The sequence below is a fragment of the Ciconia boyciana genome, chromosome 19, assembly GCF_034638445.1.
Source record: "Ciconia boyciana chromosome 19, ASM3463844v1, whole genome shotgun sequence".
NCBI lineage: Eukaryota > Metazoa > Chordata > Aves > Ciconiiformes > Ciconiidae > Ciconia > Ciconia boyciana.
Window position 1 is genome coordinate 9,108,551 of NC_132952.1, and position 18,306 is coordinate 9,126,856.

Here is an 18,306-nt window from a genome sequence, read left to right on the forward strand (position 1 = left end):
AGGGGAGCCGATTAAACTTTTAACATTTTTAATCATATAATTTATTTAAAATGTATTAGCTGAAATAAAAGAAAGCAGAAGATTTTTTTTTCTTTATTATTTTCTTAAGAGGAGTTGATGTTAAGGATAGATAAGGCAGTACGGTAAGCTTGGCTCTGATGTTACCATTCAACCCGAGTCCCACAGCTCGGGCTGAAGTTGCCGACTTTCAGTGAAATCTGGGACTCAGAGTTTGGCAGCGTTCCCCACGGGATGGTCCCGCGGCGGAGCGGGCAGCAGGAGCGGAGCCGGTGGCCTTGTGGTCGTGGATTTGCACGGCTCCTCCTTAATCGCGGCTCCTCAGCTCCTCAGTCGGAGTTTAAAGGCAACATTAAAGGCAGAGACCTGCGGGGCAGATCTCGGGGCAGGGCCCTGCCGGCACCCATGCACCTCGCAAGGCAAAATGGAAACAACGGCTGCCCTGTCTCTGTCGATTAAGGAATTGAAGTTGTTTCCCTGATAAACCACTCAAAAAGAGAAATAATCAATCTATCTCAAGCAATTTCATTAATACATACACGATCGTCTTTTTCTCTTTTCAATAAAATGTGACTTGTCTTCCTGAAATCCAGTTCTGCATTTTAACTCAGCTCATGCTGGGATGAATAAGCCACAGTCACCCTTGAAGTCTGACAGCATAACTCATATTTGCAATTTAAATGGGGTAACTGCTTGCGGAGCATGAAACGAACGTTGCACAGCTAACCACTGCCCAGCACCGCTCCCGGCACTGCCGCGGTGCCGCACGCTGCTGCCGCTCTGCCCTTGCCCTGCAAACCCGCCGGCCCGGTGCTTGCCGTCCCATGGGAGTTTCTGAGCCGTACGGACGGGTCTCAGAACCACCGCGCAGCCCAAAAGGAATTTGCACAGAACAGCACAGCACATACACGCGTTACAGCCCAACGAGCTTTCCGTGATGATTGTTATTACCGTAATTACCAAAGGAATTAGTAACGATAAACTGTTGAGAGTTAAAGCACCGGAGGCTAAAGAGCCGCCTGACACATTGAAATGCTGGGAAGCATTTTCCTGGTTCAGAGCCATACAATATTTACCCAGGATGGCAAACGTGAAAGGGCGGCAGGTACGTAGGGTGCTCGGCACGGAAAATACTCGCAGGACGCTTGGAGCAGAGGCTCTGGGCTGCCATCGCACCGCCGGGTGTAAGGGTTTAGTTCAAAGACTGAAAATCAATGCAAGAAGGAGGAAAAAGGCCAAGTGTCTGGGCTTGGCAGGCGGAGCTGAATCCCGCCTGCCGTGGACCGATAGCAGGGATGCGGCCGTAATCCCCCGCCCTGGGCTGGCTGCTGCGGAGCAAATCCCTGCTCCGGCTCGGCACCGGCCCTCGCCCGCGGGACTTGCCAGGAAGCCGTGCTTGGGCTTGCTTTTTTCCAGCCACGTTGCTGCCACACAGCGCAGAGCCGATGGGATTGCTTTTGCACTCCGGCTCCGGCCAAACCAGGGGCACGTTTTCCCTCCAGGAGCTCACCTCTCTGTTAAGCAGGGTGCCAGCGCGGCCGACAGCCGGTGCTCAGGCAGTTCTCATCACCGCACGGCTCCTACCTTGGGCAGCAGCCTTAAACCTGGCCTCTCGATCTTTTTGACAACTTAATCTTTATTTGCTACTGACAACAATATATGTAATTGCGGCCCTTGACAGATCAGACAGAAAGAGCACTCCAGACACTGCAAGGAGTAAATGGTAATGCGTGGTTCAAGCCCAGCACGTCCTCACCTCTTCTTGAGATAGCTGCGAACTCTGCTCCGACGGCGGCAGCGAGAGGACGATGCTCCCGCCGCGATGCGCTGCGGGCAATCCCCAAACCTGGCCCCCTCCTGCAGTGCCCGGACTTTCACACCCAGGGGAATTTTGCACTAAATCCAGTGGTCGCACCGGATCCCCGCACGTCCCGTTAGGTCCAACAGATACAGGCGCTCCGGAGGTTTTTGTGCACTTCCATTTTCGGGGATGAGGACCGGCTGTGCAGCCGGATGCTGAGCAATCGCTGCCTCCTGCAAGCCTTGTTGCCATCTCATAATCGATACCCCTGCCAACAATGATGCCAATAACTTTAATTCTTGATAAACGGCAGGCATAAAACTGAGCTATTGTGTTGCTAAAAGAAATTTAACTGAGGGTGAACAGAAGGGATTCGTCACTTGGCAGCACAGCTGTTAAAGTCGACTGGTTATCCAACCCATCCACAGCCTTTCAGCGGCTCGTGCTGGTAACGACGGGTCCCCGGGCGCTCACTGCCTCCGTCCCCGCTCCCTAAAACCAGCCCATTCCCATCACGCCGCTCAATGCCTCTCATTGCTGTGCAGCCCAGCAGGTCTCCAGCCCCCCAGCACCCACCTCAGCCCCCCCCAGCCCCCCGCAGCCCCCCTCCTAGGGCACATCCCGGCGCTGGGGACTCGGTGTCACCCACGGCCACTCGCGGCCACCTCCAGCCCACCCTGAGGCTCAGGGCCGTGGCCCGTCCCCTGGACGTGCACAGGAGGGATTTTTGTCTTTGCTAATTTTTTAATTACGGGCAACCTTTTCTTTGGGACGGACACTTATTTGTGTCTGATTATTTTTCTTAACGCATCTGTGACATAATCAGGGTTTCCTCTGCACGCACAGGAAGACTTTCTTCAGTCGTTATTAGATTTCAGCCCCCGAAGAGCAAATTAGGGGACATGAATATGCAAATCTAATGCTTCTAAACTGATAGCACCAGAGCTTCCTCCGGAGGGGATCAAAGCTGTGGTGACATTTGGCTTCCATCTCTGCATTTTGGGGGTGGGGTTTTACACTTTCTTTAATTTGTTTTTTTGCACTGAGAGAGCTAAAAATAAAGCTTCCACAAAAGTTGTTCTTTTTGCTTGCTTGGTTGTGTTTGTTTTGGCTTTTTTAAAATAATATTTGCACCTCGTGGACAAAGCTGGCCAGCTTTTAGCCGGAGGGGCAGGGGCTTTTCCAGCCCCTGCGCAGGTGCCGTCCCAGCGATGCTCTGCCCAGTCCCCGCCGACCGCTGCCGGGGGCGGAGGGCAGTGACAGGAGCACGGTGCCACGGCGAGATGGCTCGGCACAAGGGACAGCTTGGGGATGCGCTGGATGGCAGAATCTGTGCGGCATCGCAGATGGCTTCAACTTGGGCTGTAACTTCCCCAAACAAGCCATTCCCCCCCTTTAAGCCTTTCCAATCCCACCCCTGGGAATCGCGGCAGCGCGAGAGAAGTCAATTAAAAGAGCTGCCGGCTCCGCTCCCTGACTGGGGCTCGCTTTGCAAACGAACGCTCTGCAGCCCACGCAGGTCGGGCTCCCCGAGTTTGCCAGCTCCCAGTACGGGAGGGTTAGCTTTACATCCGAAGTAATTTTGCAGACTCGGGCTTCCGGACCAAGGTTTTTAAAACAATGTAGGTCAGCGGTGGTTTCTTCCCACCTGCCAGTGCTGGCACAGACACCCAGCAGTGGGGTCCGGGCCGTACCCCCAGGCACGGGGGCAGGATCCCTCCCGAGGCGCTGCCGCACGCCGGCGTGGCACCGGCGGCCCCCGCATCCCTCCCGGGCAGCGGTGCCCCTCAGCGGGGAGCGGCAGGGGCTCCGTGGGCAGCAACGGCAGCTTTAACCACAGCACGTAAAACAAGGACCTCCAGAGGGTAAAAAAGGAGGGAACGCTGTCAGGAGGGGAGCGGGGGAAAAAGAGGAAGAACGTTAAATTCTGCATTGGGAAAGAGGGATATTTTTAACAAATACTCCATTAACTGCCGCAGGATTTCGTATTTTTTTTCTCAGCATGCAAAACACTCAGGGAGCTTCAAATGGCGCCCGGTGGCAGCTTGGCTCCTCCGCTCCCATCTGTGCAATGCTGCGTTCAAATTAGCAGCTACGCCAGAGCAGCCCCCACCCCAGTTGCCTCCCCGGCTCCCCTCCCAGGGCTCCTGCAGCCCCCTTCTGCCGGGCCTTGGGCTGGGCGGCTGGGGGGCTGGATCCCTCTGCGGCTGCCCTGCACGGGAGCACGCAGGGATGGGGAGAAGGCCACCGTCCTCACCGCGACGTTATTTCTTTATAAGAGAAAAAAGATCCTCTTTGCATCTTTATTAGAGAAAAACCACCTTCTCTGCATCCCGGCCTGTCTGGAAACGAGTTCAGTGCCACCGGGACAGTCATCAGCGCAATTACCGTGAGCAATCGGAATTTGTATCTTCTCCTGACAAGAGGACTCAAAAGCGAGCAGAAGAAGTGAAACGAGTCCCGCTGCAATTATTAACAGCCCCGTCGGGCAGGGGAGAAGTCACCGGGTGCGGGGGGAGCGAGGGGGGGCTGCGCTGTGCACCTCACCCTCCGCTCTCGGGAAGAGAAAAAGAAGCAGTGAGGGACCGAGACTGGGGTTTGGGGGAATTTCTGAGCACCAGAAAAAGAGGCAGAAATTTACCAAACCTCTTTTATCTAAATGATGTGGCACTTCAGGAGATTAAAGATTCCACAGAAGCCGGCTGCCCCCATGTTGTCAGTCTCTAGGAGGAAATAGGAGCTCGCGGGAGCTGTGCCACAGGCGTTTGCAGAGCATCGGGTGTAACGGATTTCATCATCCTTTGCTGCGGATTGGAACAAAACAGCCTTTCCGTGCTGGAGGAGCGCTGATATTTCACGGGAAACTGGTATTTGCAAAATCATCAGACAAACCAGCATAAAACCTCTAGACGAGGTGTTGCAAACCTCTGGAGGAGCATCGCAAACCCGCCACGCTTTTGCACGTGTTCAGAGTTAAACACCCCGGAGACCCCAAAGCGCTTGCAGGATCCAGACCCGCTCCTGGCACTGATGCACCCCGCGCTCTGCCACACGGGAATTCCTGCCAACGGAGACGTGGGCCCCAGGGTCTTTTCCCTGCCTGATTGTGATTTTTATCACGGTGCACATCTCATAGAGTTCATCCTGACTTTGGAGGCTGGAGCCACCCGCTGCCTGTCGAGGCACGAGCTTTCCCGGTGGATCTTCCCGCGGCTGCCGGCGACGTGTGTGCAAATGGGAGGATTCCCCACACTTCCCAGCAAGGGCTGCACGCCGTGCGTCCCACTCCTCCGAAGCATCCCTCCGAGCCCCAGGACCACCCCAGCCCCGCACCCGCCCCCAGCGTCGCTGCTGCAGGCAGCTGCCCACAGAAGGCACCTTCCCCCCCTCCCCTTCCTGCGCTCGTTAATAACGTACTGTAAACGAAAGCTAGCGCAGCGCTCTTTTTATATCTAATCGTGGTGGGGAGAATTATTCCTGCTCCAAAACAAATATTTATGCTTTCTCTGGATGGTTTTTGGGGGCCCTTGTGGTCAGCGACCGCGGAGGCGAGGCAGCGAGGCGGGCCGACGCTTATTTTGGATAGAAGACGACATGTCCCTGGCCTGAAGGTGACCACGTGCCGATCCATCTTCCTCACTTGATAGAATCAAACGCATGAAGCCCCGTGTATTGCAGGGGCGTCAGTAAAACCGTGGTGCCAAAAAGAGATGTGTTCCCGCTTGCCGCACGTGAGCCAGGCTCCAGCTGATGAAACCCTCAGCCCCTCGGTTTCCAATCACCGTGAGCCCACCGGGTTTTCATCCTTGCAGCTGACCACGAAGCCCGCAGGAACGCATCCCGCAGTCGCGACCAGCAGCCGAACGTGCCAGGCCCAAGAAAGCACCGGTGCCAGGGGGGCTCGGCTGGCAGAGAGGGCTCTGCACCGTCACATCCCGCATCCCTGCAGGGCATCTCCATCCCGGGGGACCGGGGGACATCTCCATCCCGGGGGACCAGGGGACATCTCCATCCCAGGGACTGAGGGGCACGTCCATCCCGGGGGACCAGGGGACATCTCCATCCTGGGGGACCGAGGGGCATCTCCATCCCGGGGGACCAGGGGACATCTCCATCCCGGGGGACCGGGGGACATCTCCATCCCAGGGACTGAGGGGCATCTCCATCCCGGGGGACCAGGGGACATCTCCATCCCGGGGGACCGGGGACATCTCCATCCCAGGGACTGAGGGGCATCTCCATCCCGGGGACCAGGGGACATCTCCATCCTGGGGGACCGAGGGGCATCTCCATCCCGGGGACCAGGGGACATCTCCATCCCAGGGGACCGGGAGACATCTCCATCCTGGGGGACCGAGGGGCATCTCCATCCCGGGGGACGGGGGGACATCTCCATCCCAGGGACTGAGGGGCATCTCCATCCCGGGGGACCAGGGGACATCTCCATCCTGGGGACCGGGGGACATCTCCATCCCAGGGACTGAGGGGCATCTCCATCCCGGGGACCAGGGGACATCTCCATCCTGGGGGACCGAGGGGCATCTCCATCCCGGGGGACCAGGGGACATCTCCATCCCAGGGGACCGGGAGACATCTCCATCCTGGGGGACCGAGGGGCATCTCCATCCCGGGGGACCGGGGAACATCTCCATCCCAGGGACTGAGGGGCATCTCCATCCCGGGGGACCAGGGGACATCTCCATCCCGGGGGACCGGGGGACATCTCCATCCCAGGGACTGAGGGGCATCTCCATCCCGGGGGACCAGGGGACATCTCCATCCTGGGGGACCGAGGGGCATCTCCATCCCGGGGGACCAGGGGACATCTCCATCCCAGGGGACCAGGAGACATCTCCATCCTGGGGGACCAAGGGGCATCTCCATCCCGGGGGACCACTGAGGACACTTTGGCAAATGTTGGGAATCGGGGGGGCCATAAGGAACGCCAATGAACTCCCTGCCAGAGGTGGCTGTTAGTTCATGTGCTGCCATGCCCGGCTGTAAATGCCCTTGGTTGGCTTTTGCCCTCATCCGTGACAGCCCAGCCTCTGCTAAGAAGTCATTAGGAGATAATTAACATTTGTAGCATACAGTGGGAAACATCTGGGCCTGATAACGAATGAGGAGCCTTCCAGGTTGATTAATGGGGTCCGGAGGAAGGAGAGCTGCGGGTGGCTTGGCAAAACATCGGGCTGGGCTGGGCTGGGCTGGGCTGGGCTGGGCCAGCCCAGCCCAGCCCAGCCCAGCCCAGCCCAGCCCAGCCCAGCCCAGCCCAGCCCAGGGGGGGCTCCGGGAATGGGGATGCCTCTCCCCACCTTCCTCCCAAGCAAAGGTGGGAAAGCAGCAGCATCTCCCTGGGAAGAAGGTTTCTCAGTCGGGAGCCGATCACTCAGAAGCGACCCGGACTCGGAGGAAAAACAGAGGACATTTGGTGGAGCTGGAATTTATTTCGTATGACTCCTACTTAATTAAGTACTTCATTTGCATAACCTTGTGCAGTTACTCACTTCTGTCATCATGAAATTCAGCCATGTGCAAACAGTTAGCAAAAATAACACACATAACTCAAACTTATGTTTGTTGTAAAAACGGTTTTACACGATGCGGTTAAATGGGCCTGACGGACAGCCCAGAACCATCTTTCCTTCCCCTTTAAAGAGAAGAATAAATCTCTCCATTGATTTCCAGGGATATTATTTTAGATTTTGCTCAGCTTCATCGGCTCCTCTTCGGCAGATTTCCCTTTCTGATCGCTCCGCTGCGAAGCTCTGCAGGGGAGTGGGAGCCACGGGGCTCCCCACAACCACTCACACATTTATTTCCCTGTAAATCAGCAAAAGGCCAAGGCGAGGGGTCCTTAAGGCCTAACGTAACCTTATTAAACCTTTCCCTTAAAGGTTACCTGTGTTCAGGTCTCTCCAGCCTTTTAACTAGCGGCATGCGTGTCGAATAATGAAGCCAAAAATACATACACGCGCATACAGATACATATTTTTAGGGCTGCTCTGACCTTCTGCAGCTTGCTGCTGTCCTCCCCGTGTGACACCAGGAGAAATATCCCCGGTGACACTCGGCGGCCGCTCGTGAGTGGCCTGCGAGCCGGCGGCACCGCACCGCGGGGGCTTGTCAGCTTTCGGGCGGACGGTGCAGCCAGGAGGGCTTAGCGCTGCGGGATGCTTGGCCAACCCGGCTGACATTGCCAGCGTGACATTAATAAAGGTGGGCTTGAGTGACAAAGGGAGCTCCGGAGGCGGCGGGGGAGAAGCTGGAGCATCCCTGAGGGGGGGCACTCTGGGGCCTGCCAGATTTTTCCCTTTCCCTGCTTTTTCCCTTTCTCGCCCACAACGGAGCGACGCTTAAAACCACGGCGGCGGCGGCCCGTCCCGGGGCTGCAGCGCGTGGCTCTGCGCGTGCCTCTGCGCCCACGCCGCCGGTCCCCGGCCGCCCCGCTGCCCCCACCATGGGCGAGCAGCCTTTCTCCAGCCTGGCACTTCCAGGGCACCCGTGGCCACGGCGGCTTGAGCAGTGGCTGCCGACGGACTTGCCGTCTCCCAGACCGATGCTGCAGCCGAGCTCTCCCGCAGCTCCGAAAGGGTCCAGCATGGGGAAAGGCATCATCCCAGGCAGAAGCTTCTCACCCATATCTGAAGGTTTCAGAGGTGTTTGCACAGTTTTCATGTGTTGAGCATGAATAGGGCCGGTTTGCCGGTCTCTCTGCCACCCCTGCATGGCTGTAGCATCGCTGCCGAGCCGGAGGCCAGGGGTTATTTCCAGGCAGCCAAACGCCAGCTCACCCTCAGATGTCCTCACCGTGGAAAACTCATTTAAACGTGCTCTGAGAGGCTCCGGTAAGCAGCGGAGCCTGGGATGCCCCTACGCGCAGATGGGGTTGCATGCCACGCAAGGAGCCGCTGCTCGGCATCCCCTCATTAGCAACATAGCAAAGAGCAACAGCCCTCCCTGTGCCCCTGTCTCCTCCTCTGCCCGCAGACCCACGCAGCAGCAAGGTCCACGTTCCTTCCAGCACCACAGCACGCACACGTGTTTCCTACGGCGGAGGAAGAACAATTCAAAAAGTCTATAAATACCCGGGAAGGTAAATGCATTAACCTTATCTTGATCCCGGGGTGTAATTACATAAAGCCTGGCTCCAAAGTAAATTAGTACATTAATAACAACTTTGTTCCTGTAATTACTATCATTTCTTAGATCTCGCAGCTATTTGCTAATTCAGCCACGCGTGCGAGGACATTTCCACTGCCGAACCTGCCGCTGCCTGCAACGGCCTAGCCTTGGCCAAACAGCTCTGTGCAATGCACAGGCTCGCAGGAAACCTATTTTCGCACGACAAAAACTGTTCATAGTTTAAATAAAGATGCTACAAACAAATCACCCTGATTCTTGTTCAGCGAAAGGGTGAAGATAAGATGAGCGCTTCTGCTGGCCGAGCTCCCCAGGGAGCCGGGGAGGGGATCAGCTCCAACGTGCGAGAATAACTTAAACCAAAAGCCTGCTCCAGGTGCACGTGCGCGAAGGAGCTGCACAGCGTGGGAGGTACCGGTGCGGAGTGAGGCTCGGAGAAAGGGGCGAGGGAACATCGCTGGGGAAGGAGATGAGGTTTTCCACAAGGTGCAGACACCGGTCGCAAGGCGAGGTCCCGGGAGCTCCTCCGGGACTGCCCAGGGAGAAACCCGCGTTCGTCAAGCTATTCTTAACCTCCCTCCCGCTCACACGTGGCTCCCGGTGGCGGTGGGGACCAAGCCCAGCGCGGTGCAGGCAAAGCAGAGGAGCTGCGGCAGCGCCAGTGTGCCCGACCCAGGATGCCGGGTCCGCCATGGGCAGCGTGCGGCAGACGGAGCCGCCGGGTGCTCTGGGACCCCTGGGCCCATCCCGCGGGCCATCCCGGGAGGGTGCTTCTCCATCGGCTCCGGAGTAAGAAGGAGCATCCGCTCGGATCTCCATGGAAACCCGTGCCGAGCAGCGGGGAAGGCTTTCATGTGAAGCGCTGATTTGGCTGAGACCCTGGGAGCAATCGGCAGGAGATGAGCTGCATTAAGAAGCAGCAGGGGTGGGATGCTGCTCCGAAAATGGGTGCCAAAAGAGAGGCTGATACCATTAGGCTTGCAAACCTGCTTCTGAAAGGCAGGCAGCCGAGCTGGGCGAGCCTGTCGCAGCAAAGGATTTATTTAATTCATTTGGCCCCTTTTTTCTGTGTGCAAATTATCCATGAAAAGACTTTGATTATTTTTTTTCTTTCTGAATTTGTCTATTAATTTGAAGTGGGGGGCAGATGGGCTGCACAGGCAGAGCTCAGAGCATCCTCTGGCACGCAGAGCAGGCGACGGCAGACCCCGCCGCCTTCCCCACGCTGCGGCAACCTCGGCCACCAGTCCGGCAGCCCAGCGAAACACCCCAGGTTTGCAAAACCTGTTCTCAAGAAACATGCAGGCCTCTGGTTTTGGGCAGGTATTCCCGGGGTCAAAATGCCGGCGCTGGCTGCACTGCGCTCTTCTGCTGTCAGCAGCACACCAGGCCCAGCCAGGAGCAGGCGAGACAGCAGGTTAATTACGTCCAGTTTGCCGGTGTTGGAGTTAATCACCAACAATTAACTGGGATGGGATGGGATGGGGTGGGGTGGGATGGGATGGGATGGGATGGGATGAGGTGGGATGGGGTGGGGTGGGATGGGATGGGATGGGATGGGATGAGGTGGGATGGGGTGGGGTGGGATGGGGTGGGGTGGGGTGGGATGGGGCGGGATGGGGCGGGGTGGGGTGGGATGGGGCGGGATGGGATGGGGCGGGATGGGGCAGGGTGGGATGGGGCGGGATGGGATGGGGCGGGATGGGGTGAGGAGCTGCGCGGAGCCACAGCCCAGGGCCATTGGTGATACCCAAGCACCCATCACCCGACGGGCTCCAGCCGGGGACCCCCGAGGCCATCAGAGGCTTCCCTCCGCAGATCTCCAGGGGCTCCCGGGGCGGCACTGGGGTGCGGGTGCTGCCGAACCAGCCGCGGCAGGGAGAGCCCGGGGCAGCCAGCCCCTGCCTGCAGCCGACGCCTGCGCAGCCAGGCTCGCGCCGGGCGAGGGCTGGCAGCGAGTAATCCTGGAATTATCCCTCAGCAGCAGATGTAAATGTTAGCCTGCGTCCCAAGGGGAGTCTAAACCTGCGCTGAAGGCAGAGGATGGCTTTTATCATCAGTTCTCTTTTACAGCCTTTCTCCAGCAAAGCGGGTATAATGGCAGGGCACGGCTGTTCCCAAAACCCTGGGTGACACCGCATCAGACACCAAGAGTGACTCACCAGAAATTTTAAGAGATTTCCAGCCACAAAAGCAAAGCCTGGCCCATCCGGGGCACGGTGGATAACCACGTGCCGTAACTCCTGGTAGGAAGGGCAGCCCCTGCCCCTTCCGGCTGCCCCGGCAGCCCCGCAGCCGGGTTTCCTCCTGGGCTGGCACCGTTGGAGATGCCGGTAGCCACTGCCCAGGTGACTTGCACAGGGCTGGTTTTCAGCAAACTTGCAGGTCTGGTCTTTCTCTAGGAAGGACATAGCTTTCTTTAGGGAGAAAATACAAAGCATGGAAGTATAAGATGCTCCATCATACATGGAGCCGCACAGTGAAACTAGCAGAGACCTGGCCTAGCCCTCTGGCATCTCCCGTTCCCATCTCCCACTCCATCCGTATTTTGGAGATAAACAGAAGGCCGTAGCCTCCAAGGCTTTTACTCCAGGACTTTTCATTTAATTTAATTATTGAAGTATGTTTCCCCCGAGATAAGATCCGCGTGACATTTGATAAGCCGTGCCTCCTGGCACAGTCCACTCTCCTCATGCACCAGCTACCAGCCGAATAGATTTACGGGAGCTAATAAGCGGGTCTTACTGCAGGAGGCAAAAACAACGTCCCTGGGAGGAGTCTTGGGGCAGCTCCGCCGAACATCTCATGGGCGAGCAAGGGGGGTGGCAAGCCGGAGGAAAGCAGGGCACGAATCAAACGTTAATCGGGGCTGGGAAGCGATGAACGGCTGTCAGTGCTCGGCTCCTTGTGTCCCTAAAATCAAGTGCTCTCTAAGCATGAATTTGGGGGTGAGCTCTGCCGTACCTGCTTTGGAGACCTCCACGCTGAACTCCGGCCGACGAGCCAGACGATCCGGTCTCGCTCCCACAAACACTTTGTCGCCGGCCGCTGTGGGAGCTGCTGCGGGAGCAGCCTTGCCAGAGGTGCTTCCATTGCCTACAACACCTATGCAATTCATTTAAAAAGCTTAATAGTATTTGGAAATAACAAGTAAACACTTGATGCCATTGACCTTCACTAAGGTGGACGCTGCTTCCCACCTCTGTACAATAAATTAATTGGTAAATGAACACAAAGCCTCAATTCTTCATCAAATGTCAAGCCTGGGACAGAAAGAAGGAAAATTATTTAAAAGCAACTGGCAGTTTATAAATACTACAAATTTCTCATTATGCAGCTGCAAATTATTATTGAAAACTAATCTGCATTTAAGCATTGGTCTACCTGCACAGAGCAGTCCATGGTAGAGGCCCCATCTCCTCCACCTGATGGCTGCAGAAAGACACAAAAAAAAACCTTTGAGCATTGCAAACTCGGAATTTACTTGCTCGACTTTAAACCCAGGCAGGAGACAAGCTCCGCAGAGAAGCAGCCGACATTTCTCACGGTGGATTTGACACGTATTTGTGAGCATCGTCCCCAGCCGAGCATCCCCTCGCTGCGGGTCCGGCTCCTGCAGCCCAGGAGCCCTCCAGGCAAAGGCCACCGTTTTGGGGTATCTGACCTCGGAGCTCAAAGCGACGGCTGCCATCACCCTCGTCCCAACAGGAGCTGATCAGACAGCCAGGACGTTTTGAAAATGCCCTTCACATCCCGGCTGAATGGGAGTGCAGCTTACGGAACCTTCAGCCTGGTTTTGATTGAGTGCACTTAATATAGTTGCTCTTGTTGTAGAAAGGATTTTGAGCCTGGTATTTGACAGCCTTGATCTTAAAGAAATCCATTAAGAGCAGCTTTATCTCCAGGTTTTGTAACCATTAAATCAGTTTTTTATCAAGTCGGTGGTGCACTTTCAGGAAGACGCGTGGGAGAAATGGGGAATAAACCTCCCGAACTGCCGTGCTGGGACTGCTGTGCCGCGTTTGGGCTACCTGTTAATAACCAAAAGGGGATTTTTCTCTACGGAAGAACATCTTACACCTCACTTCGGAGAGTACAGGGCCTGAACTTCCAGACAGCAAGAGAGAATTGTAATCGGCTTAATAAATATTCTTTAGCATGCTCCCTCTGGAAGGCGAGCACCAGGAATCACGTCTGGCTTCAGACACCAGACATGCACTGGTCCCAGTACCAGCAGCCACAGGGACTACAGGTTCAGGTCCTGTTGGAAAAAACTTTTCTTCCTTCTCAGATAGGAAAAGTAATGATCCTTGAAGATAAAGCTTTTAAAAGAAAGCTTTTCCTAAAAGACAAGGTGCCGGGACCCTCCCTGGGGCGAGGTGGAGCCGGGCACGGCCTGGGCTGAGCCGAGGGAAAGTCGGGGTGCTGCCTCTGCACCTCGGCCAACAGATCCTGGTTTTTCAGATTTTTTTTTTCCTCTGGAAAACCATCCCGATGAAAGGGAAGGGCAGAGCCTGGGCTCGGCTTGCCTGACCCTGCCAATAAGCCCAGAGGGGAGCCCGCACCGCCCCGCTGCCCATCCCCATGGTGCTCTGTCACCTCTGGAGTAATTTGCTTGTCTTAAAGCTAATATATAATTACCACCAGCAACTGTTTCTTCACTGTGAAGCCCAACAGCTTTGTGGACTAAACTTCTACAGGTTTTCTGAAACGCTTTCTCTAATAAGGAGCGAAGTATTTCAAGCTGTGCTGAGGGAAAGGCTGCAAGCGCTCGCCAGCACCCCCAGCTCACAGCTGCTCGGCGTCGGAGCAGGAAAAGGTCACTTGTCCCGTAATGGCACGAGAACGTCGAGACGATCTTTGGCAACGCTGGCCAACGGCTCCCGCGCCTTCTCCTCACTTTGTGGCACATTTTCGCTCTCCCCGTGCAGTCTGCGGCACTTTTCCCCAAGGAGGGTGATGGGGAGAGCCGGCAGCCCGGGGATGCTCTGCCATCGCCCGAGCCGCGGAGCCGGGGCTCCTCTGCCCGTACGCTGCTGCTGCATCCGAAGGGCTTCTCCTCCGAGGGCAGCCGGGGCCATGGGGCCCGGGAGGGCATTCAGCGTCTCTCGGGTGAAATGTGCTGTTAAATTAAGAAAGGAAGAGATGTGCGGTGTTCGGAACCTGAGAGAGCAATTACTGAGCCTGCAGCCAGAGAGGGTTTGTGCAACCTCCTTAAAGGTGGCTCGAGAACAAACAAAGTCGCTGCATCTGCATATCACATACATGTGTATACACGATGCTTTGCATCGCATGCATCAAAGTGAGCAGAGCAGAACTCTGAAAGGTAGAAGAGTTACCCAGAGCTGACGAGCCACCGCACGGCTCCCGCGCAGCTGCCGGCAGCCCGGCGGTGGCCGCGGCAGTGCCCATGGTGTGCCGCATCCCGCAGCCGCTCGAGCCCGCTGCCCTAGCGCCGCCCGCCTCGGGCAGGTTGAGTTACCGTGTGCTTGCCAAAGACAAAAACTAATAAATTCATCTCAGGTGAATTAAAGCATTTCATTTAGATTTTGACCTTTTAAAAGAAAATGAATAATGCATTTCAAAATAAAAACCCATTTCAGACCTGAGAATCAAAACACTTCCAGCTGGAAATGTCGGGGCAACGCATTATAACACCGAAGTTTTTTGATTCCTTAGGTGGAAAGCCTGCTCCCTCAAACCTCGGTGCCAGCGGCCGCCCCGCAGGCAGCTGCCCTGGGCCGCTGGGTTTTCTGCGCCCTCCTCCTCCTCCTCCAGCCCCACCGGGCTCCTCAGGGAATTCGCAGGAGTTTCATAGAGCCTATGGAGACGTGGTTTTCCCTGGTGTTGCTGTTGCAAGGCACGGCGTCGGCCTGCCGGTCACCCCAGGCTCCGGCAGCACCGCCAGCCGCAGCCGGCACCCGGCACAGCGACCGTATACCAATAAATTCATAGTGTAACCATCCTTCCATGTGTTTTTAGTTAATTGATAATGAAATTATGTTCCAGGCTATAATTGCCCTGGGGAGCACCGGGCCGTGCAGCAGGCTGGCGCGGCTGGCGCAGCTGGCACGGGGTTCTCGCCAGCCTCGAGGCCGGGTGATGGGCTGGTCACCCCCGAGCAGCGCCCGTGCTCCAAGTGCTCTGCGAAGGGGCTCATCCAGGGGCTCCCCATCGCTCTGGGCACCGCTCCGGCAGCCTGCAATCGGGCACTGCAGAAGTTAATTGGCTTCAGTAATAGCCAGAGAGCCAGATCAGCCTCTCCCGGCTGCCATCGCTCCCCGCCCCGTGGAAGAGAAGGCGCCCCGCCGCTTGGCCAACGCCAGCCGAACGGCGATGCGCAGCTCCATCAGCGGGACGTCACGTCTGCCGTGAGAAGGTGCCATGCCACGCTGGCGGGGGCTGGCCCCGGGGCATCTTCCCGGCCCCCTCCCACCGCCGATGGCGACGCGGCCGCCCCCCGCCGCGGCCAGGCCTCATCGGCAGGTTGCAGAGGCGTTTGCTTGATGCTGCTGCCGCTTTCCAACGAGTCTATCAGCTTTCAATTTGGCAGAGACTCTAAATACTCATTTCAGCTAATAAAGATAACTGGTAATGTCGCATTACAAGGCTGGCAAGCTCCCAGCAAATATCATAGTGAGCCTTTGTTTAATTAGGGGTTTCTCAGGCAGTCACACTTTTTTCCTCACAGTGGGAGAAATAAGGCAGGTTTCAAAGTTGGGGCTCAAGGAGTACCCTGCTGCAGCCCGGGCATCACAGGAGCCCCTTTCCCAGGCTGAAAGGGCGTTTTGCTGGTGCAGGAGCTTTTGCACCCACCTCCCTTTTTTCTTTTTCTTTAATCTATTTTCTCATTTGTACTTGCCATTTTTTTTTAGCAGCCCTCCCTGCCTCAGGCGTGGGTAGGGCTGGGCCAGGCGTCCAGCCGGGAGCTGGGGGCAGACTTAGCTGCTCTTCTTACTCCTCCTCTGCTGTTCTTGCAATGCTTCCCACCCGCCCCTCGCCTCTGAAAACCTGGAGTGACCTCCAGTGCCAATGGCTGGGGACTTGGCCGTGCCGGCAAGCCAGGGCAGCTCCCGTGGGAAGGCAGCACGGGCAGCCGTGCGCACGCATCGGGCAGGGCTTTCTGCCTGCTCCTGCCTCCCCGGGACCCACGCTGTTGGTTCCAAACACAGCCCCGGAAAGGCTGTTTGTTCTGAGGATCAGTAAAGTTCAGCTGCCGCTGCAGCGCACCGACGACAGCTCCTGTCTGGGTAAGCAAACGCATTTTGATGGGTTTTTCCATCCACCCCGCTCAGGATGGGAAATGCCAGCACCGGTTGGCAAAGCTCACAGAGAGCAGCCCGTGGAGGCGGCGGGAGCAGGAGCCTGGTGGGAGCCATCCCAGCACGGCCGCCCCGGTCACCTCCCTGCAGCACATCCACAGCCGGGGAGAGGGGGGAAAGGTGCCGGAGCAGCAGCGTGGCAGGGCACACGCTGGCATCCCTCCAGGCTCCCAGCATCGCTCCAAGGCGAGGGGAGCCCGCGTCCTGCGGTGCCAGGGCAGCCAGCGCCGTGCCGGATGCCTCCAAGCAACGGCTACAAACCCCACTGGGACACAGGTGCCTGGAAATGCAAAGCAGAGGCAGAATCAAAGCGGGTCATGGAAAGCCTTCAAAGGCTGCTGAAGCACCGGGCAGAGATGCGGAGCATTCCTGCCTTCACCTCCAGGCGACTCAGCAGCCCGCACCTGAGCCCCACCAAATGAGCTCCATTAAGAGCCGCTGCGGAGCGTTCGATCTCCATTCCTCGGGAAACGCCGGGGCCCCAAGACCTCGAGACCGGCAGCAGAGCTGCAGAGGAGCAGCAGCAGGGAGAGGCAGCCCCGCACCAGGTCGCTCTGAGGATCCGTCCCCCGCAGGCTGCACCGCCTCGGGGACCCAGCCGGGACCACCAGCCGCGGCGCCCATCAGCCGGCCCAGCACCACCGTCTCGCTGCCTGCCTCCAGGCTGGCGTGCAGCCCTCGCCCTGCTCCCGCTGGCTCCAGCGGCTTCGTCCTCCTGCTGGGACGGGACCCAGGCTGCCGTTACTCCCCTTTAGCAGCTGCCGTGATATGGGACTCGCTGACCCGCGGGTGCGCACGCTCCTCTCCAGAGACCTGCCGGGAGGCGAGCACCCGCGGGAGCCCGTGGAGGCAAGAGGCAGATTTCAGAGACTTGATGCTGCCCGGGGCAGAGCGTCAGCGATGCTCAGGTCCCCATGAGGTCCTGCCTGCTCCGAGAGGGCAGAGCAGGCCCAAGAGTTACTGAAACCATAGAAAGTGCTTCCCAATCTTTTCTTGCCTGTGCGCTTCAGTGATGAGATGCGAGCTGAGATTTTTACAGTGAATTAATCATATCATTACTGGAATCCAATCTTCTTCCTGACATGAATGAAATGGGAAGAGAACAACAAGTTGCATGCTAGGCACGCGGTGCTACAAGTTTATTGTCATTAGCGGGGACGACTTCATTAACAAGCGTGAACCCAAGAAGCGGCTCCATCCCAGCCCCTGCCTGGCAGAGCCGGGCAGCAGACGCTGCTCCTGCGCTTGCCCCATGCTCGAGCAGCAGCAGCCGCAGCGTTGCCAAAGGCCGGGGTTTTAACGCCAAGCAGCCCCGTGCACGGCCACAGCCCCTCGCTGCATGCCTCGCACCTCTTTGCTCTCCGGCAGGACGGGGTCTCGCCCCCCGAGCCCCCTGCCCGCGGCGCTGCCCCTCTGCAGCCCCCGCTGCACCTCACCAACCAACCCGCTCGGATCAACCGCCGTGGTTTGCTTACGTTCAAAGAAAGGAAATTGTTTTTAATTAAAGCTAATGTAGTGAACACAAACTAACGAGCGCCAGCAGGGCATATTAAAGCCCTACAAAGATTTATGGGACTGTGCGTGCCATAGGAGAGGAATTCTGGGCCGGAGAAGGGAGCTGGGCGCTCACCTGCTCTGCCTCCCTGCAAGTGCCGGGGAGAAGGGAACGCCCAAGCTGCCACCCGGCTCCCAGTTTCCCACACTCCCCTTAAACTCTGCGGCTAAATACGGACGCGTGTGTAAATAATCCAGCCACCTCATTACACCTTCATCATCCGCTACAAAGCCATTAGCATTAATCTCGGCTGGCCAGGAGACAGCTCAGACCAGCTTCGTCACACTGGGGACACGGGGCTCTGTGGTGTGTTTTCCCACGTACCCTTATGCCACTAAGAGGTGACAAACTCTCGCTCCGGTTTCTTAACCCAGTGCTGTCGGAGCCTTTATTTACCAGCCCTTCCTCTGGGCCGCGGGCAGCACCGCAAAGGAAGCCAGGACATGAGACAGCCCCAGCTCCTACCG